This window comes from Balaenoptera ricei, chromosome 4, assembly GCF_028023285.1.
Source record: "Balaenoptera ricei isolate mBalRic1 chromosome 4, mBalRic1.hap2, whole genome shotgun sequence".
In the NCBI taxonomy this organism is placed as follows: Eukaryota; Metazoa; Chordata; class Mammalia; order Artiodactyla; family Balaenopteridae; genus Balaenoptera; species Balaenoptera ricei.
This window is the reverse complement of record NC_082642.1, coordinates 115653701-115666267: the sequence shown is the minus strand read 5'-3', so window position 1 is coordinate 115666267 and position 12567 is coordinate 115653701. Positions and strand designations below refer to the sequence as shown.

The following is a 12567-nucleotide window of genomic DNA, read 5'->3' as shown; positions in this document are numbered from 1 at the left end:
CGCCTAAACATGACTGTACCAATTTACAGCCCCACTAGAAGTGAATGAGAGCCCTCATTTCTTAAAATCTTTTTTTAACATTAATATTATCAGGCTTTTAAATGTTACCCAATCCAATCAATGTTGTAGTTTTAATTTTAATGTCCCTAATGGCTAGAGAAGTTTGAGCATTTTTTTTGTGTGTATTTCTGGGCCAGTAAGCTTTCCTCTTCTGCAAAGAGCCAGTCAATAGAAGAAATATGAAGAAAGTTGCTGGTCTTAAGCCACTTCTGGAGGATGCCACCATGGTCAAAGTTTGTTTTCTACCCTAGTGATCTCATGAGATCCAGGGCCCTGACACTTGACCCGAGCACTCTCTGCTACCTGGGCCTGTTCTCTTCATTAAGTACCAGGATCTACACCAACATTTCCCAAAGTAGTTCTTGGCTACACTGGAGACGTTTTGTGAAAAAACGTTCTGTGCCAAGTGAGTTTGGGAAACACTATACAAAAAAACATTTTTTTTTGTGGCTGTTTACCAATAAAATTTGTTTGTTGACATTTGAATTTCATAGAGTTTTCATGTATCATGAAATCTTCTTCTCTTTTCTCCCCCAATTAAACACTGTAAAAACCATTTGGTGGGATGGATACAGCCCACAGGGCATAATTTGCCAACTGTGAGTCCCCAGTCTAGGTTGGGGACTCAGTTCACATGACACGGTTCAGTGAAAGTGCTCTCCTCCCTCAGCAACGAGGAGGATGTGAGTTCAATGGTCTAGCCTCAGTGCTTACCTTACTAGATCTGTTGGAAACAGCGACACACCTGAGCTCTCCCTACTTGAAATATTTTCTTCACCTGCCTTCTGGGATACTGGACTTGCCTATTTTCCTCTTACATCTTGCTCATTCCTGCTCGGTTCTATTATCTTATCTCCCTTCCTCTAACAGATTTCACAGTACTCGAATGGCCCTATGCTCAGCACTTTAGTACTTTAGTACTCGTCTTTCCTACCAACTCACTCATTTTGTGATCTCAGCCAGTCTCAAGGCTTTAAGAACTGTACATATACTCCCAAATTATTGAATCACTCCAGGCTTTTCTCCCAAAATTCCATCTCATATTCCTATGGTCTCAATATTTGTGTCCCTCAAATACAAATGCTGAAATGCTAACCCCCAAAGGTGATGGTTTTAGTAGGTGGAGTCTTTGGGAGGTGATTAGGATGAAGCCCTCAAAAATGGGATGAATGGTCTCATAAAAGAGGCTCCAGAAAGATCTCTCACCCCTTCCACCATGTGAGGATACAACAAGAAGTCTGTAACCTGGAAAACAGCCCTCATCTGACCAAGCTGGCACCCTGATCTTGGACATGAACTGTGAGAAATAAATTTCTGTTGTTTATAAACTGCCCAGTGTGTGGTATAGTGTGATAGAGGCCCAAACAGACTAAGACACATATCCAACTGCCAGCTTACTTGGATGTCTGATAAGTATCTCAAGCTCAACATGTCCAAAAGTAAGTATGTTAATATCCCTCCCCCCAGCCCACCAATAGCCTTCTCTATCTCAGCTGATAACAACACAGTCCGTTCTTGACAAGGAATGTCTCTGACATTCCTTGTCCAGCGCACCTTAAAAATACATCCAGGATCCAAGTGCTTCTCACCAGCAGCTCAGCTACTGCCCTGGCCTTTCAGTCATCATCATCTGTTGCTTGAATTACTGCAGTGGTGGCCTGTCTCCTCGCTTCTTCCCTTGCCTTGCTTCAGTTAATTCTCAACACAGCAACCAGCGATCCTTTAAAAATATAAGTCAGATCAAGTTACTCCTCTCTTCAAAACTCTGCAATGGCTTCTCCTTTTCTTCAATTTGAAAAGTCTTTACAAAGGCTAGGAAAGCCTTACCTAATCTACAGTTCCCTCCTCTTCCTTGCCTTCTGGCTTCTCCACTGTTCCCTCCCCCACCACTGGCTGTAGAAATACTGGCCTCTTTGTTGTTCCTGGAACACACCAAACACACTCCCACAGCAGGGTCTTTGCACAGGCTGTCACCCTTGCCTGACCCACCCATCATATAGATCCTGACACACCCAAGGATCTATATGACTAACTCCTTTAAGAAATTTAAATCTTTGCTCAAATGTCGTTTATTCAATGAAGCATACCCTAACCCCCCTTTAAAAAATGCAGTATGCTCCCTTTCCTCCAAACACCTGTTACCAATCTACCATAGACTCCACTTAGCATGTTTTATACAATGTACTTATTATAGTTATTATTCATTCTCTGTCTAATCATGCTAGAATGTAAGCTTTACAAGGAAACATTCTTTGTCTGTTTTGTTCCCTGGGGTATCCTAAACACTTCTAACCATTTTGGGCATGTAATCAGTGTTTAATAAATATTTGTTACATTAAAAACATCAGAAAAAATCCTGTTTAGTTCTGCTGAATTCTGTGTTTCCCAAACTAGGTTGACCTCAGATCTCCATTTAAAAAAAAAAATCCACCAGACTTACTAATATTCCTCAAAAAAAGTGCTCCTCCAGAGTACCCAGTTTGGGAAATTCTGATTTATCAGTAAATCTGTGCTTTACAAATACTCCTTATCAAAATTCTATGTCCTAGCATCTCATGACTACTTTTTATTTTTTTTAACATCTTTATTGGAGTATAATTGCTTTACAATGGTGTGTTAGTTTCTGCTTTATAACAAAGTGAACCAGCTATATATATACATATATCCCCATATCTCTTCCCTCTTGCGTCTCCCTCCCACCCTCCTTATCCCACCCCTCTAGGTGGTCACAAAGCACTGAGCTGGTCTCCCTGTGCTATGTAGCTGCTTCCCACTAGCTATTTATTTTACATTTGGTAGAGTATATATGTCCATGCCACTCTTTCACTTTGTCCCAGCTTACCATTCCCCCTCCCCATGTCCTCAAGTCCATTCTCTAGTAGGTGTGCGTCTTTATTCCTGTCCTGCCCCTAGGCTCTTCATGACCATTTTTTTTTTTTGATTCCATATATGTGTGTAAGCATAAGGTATTTGTTTTGCTCTTTCTGACTTACTTCACTCTGTATGACAGACTCTAGGTCCATCCACCTCACTACAAATAACTCAATTTCGCTCATTTTTATGGCTGAGTAATATTCCATTGTATATATGTGCCACATCTTCTTTATCCATTCATCTGTCAATGGCCACTTAGGTTGCTTCCATGTCCTGGCTATTGTAAATAGAGCTGCAATGAACATTGCGGTATATGACTCTCTTTGAATTATGGTTTTCTCAGGGTATATGCCCAGTGGTGGGATTGCTGGGTCATATGGTAGTTCTATTTTTAGTTTTTTAAGGAACCTCCACACTGTTCTCCATAGTGGCTGTATCAATTTATATTCCCACCAACAGTGCAAGAGGGTTCCCTTTTCTCCACACCATCTCCAGCATTTATTGTTTGTAGATTTTTTTGATGATGGCCATTCTGACTGGTGTGAGGTGATACCTCATGGTAGTTTTGATTTGCATTTCTCTAATGATTAGTGATGTTGAGCATCCTTTCATGCGTTTGTTGGCAATCTGTGTATCTTCTTTGGAGAAATGTCTATTTAGGTCTTCCGCCCCTTTTTGGATTGGGTTGTTTGTTTTTTTGATATTGAGCTGCATGAACTGCTTGTAAATTTTGGAGATTAATCCTTTGTCAGTTGCTTCATTTGCAAATATTTTCTCCCATTCTGAGGGTTGTCTTTTCATCTTGTTTATGTTTTCCTTTACTGTGCAAAAGCTTTTAAATTTCATTAGGTCCCATTTGTTTATTTTTGTTTTTATTTCCATTTCTCTAGGAGGTGGGTCAAAAAGGATATAGCTGTGATTTATGTCATAGAGTGTTCTGCCTATGTTTTCTTCTAAGAGTTTTATAGTGTCTGGCCTTACATTTGGGTCTTTAATCCATTTTGAGTTTATTTTTGTGTATGGTGTTAGGGAGTGTTCTAATTTCATTCTTTTACACGTAGCTGTCCAGTTTTCCCAGCACCACTTATTGAAGCTGTCTTTTCTCCACTGTATATTCTTGCCTCCTTAATCAACAATAACGTGACCATATGTGTGTGGGTTTATCTCTGGGCTTTCTATCCTGTTCCATTGATCTATATTTCTGTTTTTGTGCCAGTACCATACTGTCTTGATTACTGTAGCTTTGTAACATACTCTGAAGTCAGGGAGCTTGATTCCTCCAGCTCCGTTTTTCTTTCCCAAGATTGCTTTGGCTATTCGGGGTCTTTTGAGTTTCCATACAAATTGTGAGATTTTTTGTTCTAGTTCTGTGAAAAATGCCAGTGGTAGTTTGATAGGGATTGCATTGAATCTGTAGATTGCTTTGGGTAGTATGGTCATTTTCACAATGTTGACTCTTCCAATCCAAGAACATGGTGTATCTCTCCATCTGTTTGTATCATCTTTAATTTCTTTCATCAGTGTCTTATAATTTTCTGCATACCGGTCTTTTGTCTCCTTACGTAGGTTTATTCCTAGGTACTTTATTCTTTTTGTTGCAGTGGTAAATGGGAGTGTTTCCTTAATTTCTCTTTCAGATTTTTCATCATTAGTGTATAGGAATGCAAGATATTTCTCTGCATTAATTTTGTATCCTGCAACTTTACCAAATTCATTGATTAGCTCTAGTAGTTTTCTGGTAGCATCTTTAGGATTCTCTAAGTATAATATCATGTCATCTACAAACAGTGACAGCTTTACTTCTTATTTTCTGATTTGGATTCCTTTTATTTCCTTTTCTTCTCTGATTGCTGTGGCTAAAACTTCCAAAACTATGTTGAATAATAGTGGTGAGAGTGGGCAACCTTGTCTTGTTCCTGATCTTAGTGGAAATGGTTTCACTTTTTCACCATTGAGGACGATGTTGGCTGTGGGTTTGTTATATATGGCCTTTATTTTGTTGAGGTAAGGTCCCTCTATGTCTACTTTCTGGAGGGTTTTTATCATAAATGAGTGTTGAATTTGGTCAAAAGCTTTTTCTGCATCTATTCAGATTATCATATGGTTTTTATCTTTCAGTTTGTTAATATGGTGTATCACATTGATTGATTTGCATATATTGAAGAATCCTTGCATTCCTGAGATAAACCCCACTTGATCATGGTGTATGATCCTTTTAATGTGCTTTTGGATTCTGTTTGCTAGTATTTTGTTGAGGATTTTTGCATCTATGTTCATCAGTGATATTGACCTGTAGTTTTCTTTCTTTGTGACATCTTTGTCTGGTTTTGGTATCAGGGTGATGGTGGCCTCGTAGAATGCGTTTGGGAGTGTTCCTCCTTCTGCTATATTTTGGAAGAGTTTGAGAAGGATAGGTCTTAGCTCTTCAGTAAATGTTTGATAGAATTCACCTGTGAAGCCATCTGGTCCTGGGCTTTTGTTTGTTGGAAGATTTTTAATCACAGTTTCAATTTCAGTGCTTGTGATTGGTTTGTTTATATTTTCTATTATTCCTGGTTCAGTCTTGGAAGGGTGTTCTTTTCTAAGAATTTGTCCATTTCTTCCAGGTTGTCCATTTTATTGGCATATAGTTGCATGTAGTAATCTCTCATGATCCTTTGTATTTCTGCAGTGTTAGTTGTTACTTCTCCTTTTTCATTTCTAATTCTATTGAATTGAGTCTTCTTTTTTTTCTTGATGAGTCTGGCTAATGGTTTATCAATTTTGTTTATCTTCTCAAATAACCAGCTTTTACTTTTATTGATCTTTGCTATTGTTTCCTTCATTTCTTTTTCATTTATTTCTAATCTGATCTTTATGATTTCTTTCTTTCTGCTAACTTTTGGGTATTTTGTTCTTCTTTCTCTAATTGCTTTAGGTGTAAGGTTAGGTTGTTTATTTGAGATGTTTCTTGTTTCTTAAGGTAGCATTGTATTGCTATAATCTTTCCTCTTAGAACTACTTTTGCTGCATCCCATAGGTTTTGGGTCATCATGTTTTCATTGTCATTTGTTTCTAGGTATTTTTTGATTTCCTCTTTGATTTCTTCAGTGATCTCTTGGTTATTAAGTAGTGTATTGTGTAGCCTCCATGTGTTTGTATTTTTTACAGATTTTTTCCTGTAATTGATATCTAGTCTCATAGCATTGTGGTCAGAAAAGACACTTGATATGACTTCAATTTTCCTAAATTTACCAAGGCTTGATTTGTGACCCAAGGTATGATCTATCCTGGAGAATGTTCCATGAGCACTTGAGAAGAAAGTGTATTCTGTTGTTTTTGGATGGAATATCCTATAAATATCAATTAAGTCCATCTTGTTTAATGTATCATTTAAAGCTTGTGTTTCCTTACTTAGTTTCATTTTGGATGATCTGTCCATTGGTGAAAGTGGGGTGTTAAAGTCCCCTACTATGATTGTGTTACTGTTGATTTCCCCTTTTATGGCTGTTACCATTTGCCTTAGGTATTGAGGTGCTCCTATGTTGGGTGCATAAATATTTACAATTGTTATATCTTTTCTTGGACTGATTCCTTGATCATTATGTAGTGTCCTTCTTTGTCTCTTGTAATAGTCTTTGTTTTAAAGTCTATTTTGTCTGATATGAGAATTGCTTCTTCAGCTTTCTTTTGATTTCCATTTGCATGGAATATCTTTTTCCATCCCCTCACTTTCAGTCTGCATGTGTCCTTAGGTCTGAAGTGGGTCTCTTGTAGACAGCATATATATGGGTCTTGTTTTTGTATCCATTCAGCCAGTCTATGTCTTTTGGTTGGAGCATTTAATCCATTTACATTTAAGGTAATTATCGATATGTATGTTCCTATTACCATTTTCTTAATTGTTTTGGGTTTGTTTTTGTAGGTCTTTTCTTTCTCTTGTGTTTCCTGCCTGCAGAAGTTCCTTTAGCGTTTGTTGTAAAGCTGGTTTGGTGGTGCTGAATTCTCTTAGCTTTTGCTTGTCTGTAAAGGTTTTAATTTCTCTGTCAAATCTGAATGAGATCCCTGCTGGGTAAAGTAATCTTGGTTGTAGGATTTTCCCTTTCATCACTTTAAATATGTCCTGCCACTCCCTTCTGGCTTGCAGAGTTTCTGCTGAAAAATCAGCTGTTAACATTATGGGGATTCCCTTGAATGTTATTTGTTGCTTTTCCCTTGTTGCTTTTAATATTTTTTCTTTGTTTCTAATTTTTGATAGTTTGATTATTATGTGTCTTGGTGTGTTTCTCCTTGGATTTATCTTGTATGGGACTCTTTACATTTCCTGGACTTGATTAACTATTTCCTTTTCCATATTAGGGAAGTTTTCCACTATAATCTCTTCAAATATTTTCTCAGTCCCTTTCTTTTTCTCTTCTTCTTCTGGGACCCCTATAATTCAAATGTTGGTGTGTTTAATGTTGTTCCAGAGGTCTCTGAGGCTGTCCTCAATTCTTTTCATTCTTTTTTCTTTATTCTGCTCTGCAGTAGTTGTTTCCACTATTTTATCTTACAGGTGACTTCTCCATTCTTCTGCCTCAGTTATTCTGTGATTGATTCCTTCTAGAGTATTTTTAATTTCATTTATTGTGTTGTTCATCATTGTTTGTTGCTCTTTAGTTCTTCTAGGTCCTTGTTAAACGTTTCTTGTATTTTCTCCATTCTATTTCCAAGATTTTGGATCATCTTACTATCATTACTCTGAGTCCTTTTTCAGGTACACTGCCTATTTTCTTTTCATTTGTTTGGTCTGGTGAGGTTTTATCTTACTCCTTCATCTGCTGTGTGTTTCTCTGTCTTCTCATTTTGCTTAATTTACTGTGTTTGGGATCTCCTTTTCACAGGTTGCAGGCTCGTAGTTCCCGTTGTTTTTCGTGTCTGCACCCAGTGGCTAAGGTTGGTTCAGTGTGTTGTGTAGGCTTCCTGGTGGAGGGGACTAGTGCCTGTGTGCTGATGGATGAGGCTGGATCTTGTCTTTCTGGTGGGCATGTCCACGTCTGGTGGTGTGTTTTGGGGTGTCTGTGGCCTTATTGTGATTTTAGGCAGCCTCTCTGCTAATGGGTGGGGTTGTTTTCCTGTCGTGCTAGTTGTTTGGCATAGGGTGTCCAGTACTGTAGCTTGCTGGTCATTGAGTACAGCTGGGTCTTGGCGTTGAGATGGAGATCTCTGGGAGAGCTTTCGCTGTTTGATATTATGTGGAGCTGGGAGGTGTCTGGTGGACCAATGTCCTGAACTCAGCTCTCCCACCTCAGAGGCACAGGCCTGATACCCGGCCGGAGCACCAAGACCCTGTCATCCACATGGCACAGAATAAAAGGGAGAAAGAAAGAAAGAAAGAAAAAAATAAAATAAAGTTATTAATATAAAAAATAGTTATTGAAAATAAAAAAAAATTAAAGTAATTTAAAAAAAGAGAAAGAAAGAAAGAAGGGAGCAACCACACCAAAAAACAAATCCACTAATGATAACAAGTCCTAAAATCTATTCTAAAAAAAACCAAACAAACAAAAAACGGACAGACAGAACCCTAGGGCAAATGGTAAAAGCAAAGCTATACAGAAAAACCACACAAAGATGCATACACATACACACTCACAAAAAGAGAAAAAGGAAAAAAAAAAATATATCATTGCTCCCAAAGTCCACTGCCTCATTTTGGGATGATTCGTTGTCTATTCAGGGATTTCACAGATGCAGGGTACATCAAGTTGATTGTGGATATTTAATCTGCTGCTCCTGAGGCTGCTGGGAGAGATTTCCCTTTTTCTTTTTTCACACATCTCCTGGGGTTCAGCTTTGGGTTTGGACCCGCCTCTGCGTGTAGGTTGCCTGAGGGTGTCTGTTTTTCGCTCAGACAGGACGGGGTTAAAGGAGCAGCTGATTCGGGGGCTCTGCCTCACTCAGGCCGGGGGGAGGGAGGGTTATGGATGCGGGGCGATCCTGCGGCGGCAGAGGCCAGCGTGACGTTGCACCAGCCTGAGGCGCGCCGTGTGTTCTCCCCGGGAAGTTGTCCCTGGATCACGGGACCCTGGCAGTGGCGGGCTGCACAGGCTCCCAGGAGGGGAGGTGTGGATAATGACCTGTGCTTGCACACAGGCTTCTTGGTGGCTGCAGCAGCAGCCTTAGTGTTTCATGCCTGTCCCTGGGATCCACGCTGATAGCCGTGGCTCGCGCCCGTCTCTGAAGCTCATTTAGGCGGTGCTCTGAATCCCCTCTCCTCGTGCACCCTGAAACAATGGTCTCTTGCCTCTTCGGCAGGTCCAGACTTTTTCCCGGATTCCATCGCGGCTAGCTGTGGCGCACTAGCCCCCTTCAGGCTGTGTTCACGCAGCCAACCCCAGTCCTCTCCCTGCGATCCGACCGAAGCCCGAGCCTCAGCTCCCAGCCCCCGCCCACCCCGGCGGGTGAGCAGACAAGCCTCTTGGGCTGGTGAGTGCTGGTCGGCACCGATCCTCTGAGCGGGAATCTCTCCGCTTTGCCCTCCGTACCCCTGTTGCTGCGCTCTCCTCTGTGGCTCTGAAGCTTCCCCCATTCCCACCCCCTGTCTCTGCCCGCGAAGGGGCTTCCTAGTGTGTGGAAACCTTTCCTCCTTCACGGCTCCCTCCCACTGGTGCAGGTCCCGTCCCTCTTCTTTTGTCTCTGTTTTTTCTGTTTTCTTTTGCCCTACCCAGGTATGTGGGGAGTTTCTTGCCTTTTGGGAGGTCTGAGGTCTTCTGCCAGCGTTCAGTAGGTGTTCTATAGGAGCAGTTCCACGTGTAGATGTATTTCTGATGTATCTGTGGGGAGGAAGGTGATCTCCACGTCTTACTCTTCCGCCATCTTGAAGCTCTTCTCATGACTACTTTTGATGACTACTAAACTTTTAAGTTCATAATGAAATATTGATAGCTGATGAAGGGTAGGCAAGACAGTAAGAGGGGATTTCTTGTAACAATACTTTGAGCTGAAGGAATGAAGCACTAAAGTAGAATTTCATCCACCTGTCAGGCAGGCAATGGAGCTATTTTGGGGGACACATGGTTTTCACAAATGTCTGGCAGGTCATATGCCTCCTCACCATCACTTAATCATATCAGGGTGCCCGGGGTGCCCCCCTCCACATTGTAGTAATGACACAAATCCATGTGACCTCTTCATTGAATAATCTTTGCTAGAACAACTATCCATATCAACATTAAGGGAGGAATAAAAGCAGTTTAAAATTTGTTAGTTACAAATTTTAAGTCTGCATAAAAATAAAAATAAGGCAATGGCCTAAGATACAAAGAGTTGGCTCACAGAAGGTCTTACGGTTTCAATTCAATTACAGTAAGACATCTGTCTCTGTTGCTGCGGAATCTGCTCCTTATCCCTTTAGTGCTTTCTTTGCAAATCCAGTAAGCTTCTTAAGAAAAGAGCAGAAAACCACATATGTCAAAATTAGAAAGTGGTAACTACCAGGAAACAAAATAATCACAAGGAGACTTTTGTAAATGTTTAAGCTCTCCCTCACGTAAATTGCCTCCTGTTCACTCTCCGTTCATTCTGATGATGTCAGCCAGTTTCTATTCCTTTGGCAGGGAGCCAAAGGGAACACTTGGATAGCAGGGTTGTGTCCTCAATATTCATCTTGGGATATGCAGCTATTTTGCTTACAAAGAGAAAACACAAGGTAAGTGGAGGCCTTATTTATATTGGATCAAGAACATCTGACAACAACAATAACAAACTCCAAGCCTCCACAGATTTCCCACTGTGTCCGCCTGATGCCAAGTAGGCAAAATATCTTGAGTGGGAAATTGTAGAGTCATAGAATGTTGATATACAAAGATCTTTGGAGATCATTTAGACTACCTACATCCTTCTCTTTTTTGTATATGAGGAAACTAAGACTGGAGAGATTAAGCACACAATTCATTTCCTTTTTTTTTTTAACATCTTTATTGAAGTATAATTTCTTTACATTGTTGTGTTAGTTGCTGCTGTATAACAAAGTGAATCAACTATACGTATACATATATCCCCATATCCCCTCCCTCTTGCGTCTCCCTGCCACCCTCCCTATCCCACCCCTCTAGGTGGTCACAAAGCAGCGAGCTGATCTCCCTGTGCTATGTGGCTGCTTCCCACTAGCTATCCTTTGGTGTATTGGAAATGCAGTATAACATGGCCATGTCAAGAGCAGCTACTAGGAGGCATTTGCTATCCCTCCAAAAAACCTTGCTCTCACTCATAAATGGTGTTTTCTCTTCCGTTTCCCAGAATTACCAGAGCCCCGATAGAGCATCTTTCCAACCCACTCCCCTCTTTCATTCCCCTCCCACTTCATTCCTAAGATACAGAATCAACAGTGATGGGAGCGGGGACTCCACGTTAGTGGAAAGTGGGTGACAGGAATGCAATCTTCATCATAGTGTAATAATACAATATAACCACGAGATGGCAGCATAGACTACACAATATTGTTTAAGCATTCTCTTCCTTATGAAATGAAAACCACAAACTAAATGATTAGCACTTATGATACTGCAAAATTAAATGAAAAGATTAATAATATAATGCCAAATGATTCAGGCAAAAAGAAAATCCCTGTTATTCAGGAAAACGCAATTATTTACCTTGCGTGAAGATTGAACATAGCATATTTTAAAGCATCTTTTATAGATATAAGAATAGCATTTCGTTTTATCTCTGGGAACGCTAGGCTATAGAGGTGAACACTGGAAAAAGAAACTTTCCAGAGAAAGACAAATATCATATGATATCACTTATATGTGGAACCTAAAAAGATGATACAAATGAACTTATTTACAAAACAGAAACAGACTCACAGACATAGAAAACAAACATAGACCAAAGGGAAAGGGAGGGGGGGCATAAATTAGGAGTTTGGGATTAGCAGGTACAAACTACTATATATAAAATAGATAAACAACAAGGTCCTACCATATAGTAAAGGGAACTATCTTCAATATTTTGTAATAAACTATAATGAAAAAGAATATGAAAAAAAAAGCCTATATATAGACTGAATCACTTTGCTGTACACCAGAAACTAACACAACATTGTAAATCAACTATACTTCAATAAAAATGAGACTTTCCATCAAAATAAAGTGCATGTCATGAGTAATGTATTGAAAGGACATGGGATAAGGAACTAGGAGACTTGGCTCTGGGATGGGATGTGGCACTTAACTGTATGATTTTTAGAAAGCTTCTTAACCTCTCTGGGCTTCCATTTCCTCTTCTGTATTCATTAGGCAAATGGATTTAGATGATTTTTGAAATCCCTGAGGAGACAATCAAATATAGTGGTTAAGAATGTGATCTTTGGCAACAGACTTCCTAGGTGCAAATCCTAATTCTTGCACTTACTAGATGTGTGAACATTGGCAATGGCTGGATATTTTTCTCTGAGTCAGTTACTTCATATGTCAATTCGGGATGACATCACTAGGACCTATCTCTTAGGATTATAGTCAGAATTGATGGGATAATACCATGTGTTTAGCACAATGTCTAGTACATTGAAAATACAAAATTAACATAATTAATGTTAACTGCCAATCTTATTCATCTTTATTAATGTAGTCTTTGCATTTCCAACATCATGACTTTGATCAAAACTACCAG

General features: G+C 39.8%; 1 protein-coding gene across 8 annotated transcripts in view; it reads right to left on the bottom strand.

Annotated features, from left to right (window-relative positions):
* The window catches only part of GABRR3 (gamma-aminobutyric acid type A receptor subunit rho3), a 61854-nt gene that overhangs the window by 40995 nt on the left and 8292 nt on the right, over positions 1–12567 (bottom strand). For 3 of the 8 annotated variants that reach the window (XM_059921333.1, XM_059921340.1, XM_059921334.1), the window contains 2 exons: positions 12131–12224; positions 1615–1780 (listed from right to left, as the gene is read on the bottom strand). The gene's annotated coding sequence lies outside the window, so the exon portion shown is untranslated. Of the gene's footprint in view, positions 1–1614; positions 1781–1887; positions 1983–12130; positions 12225–12567 lie in introns of all 8 variants that reach the window. The other 5 variants (XM_059921335.1, XM_059921338.1, XM_059921336.1 and 2 more) reach the window with 4 other exon arrangements.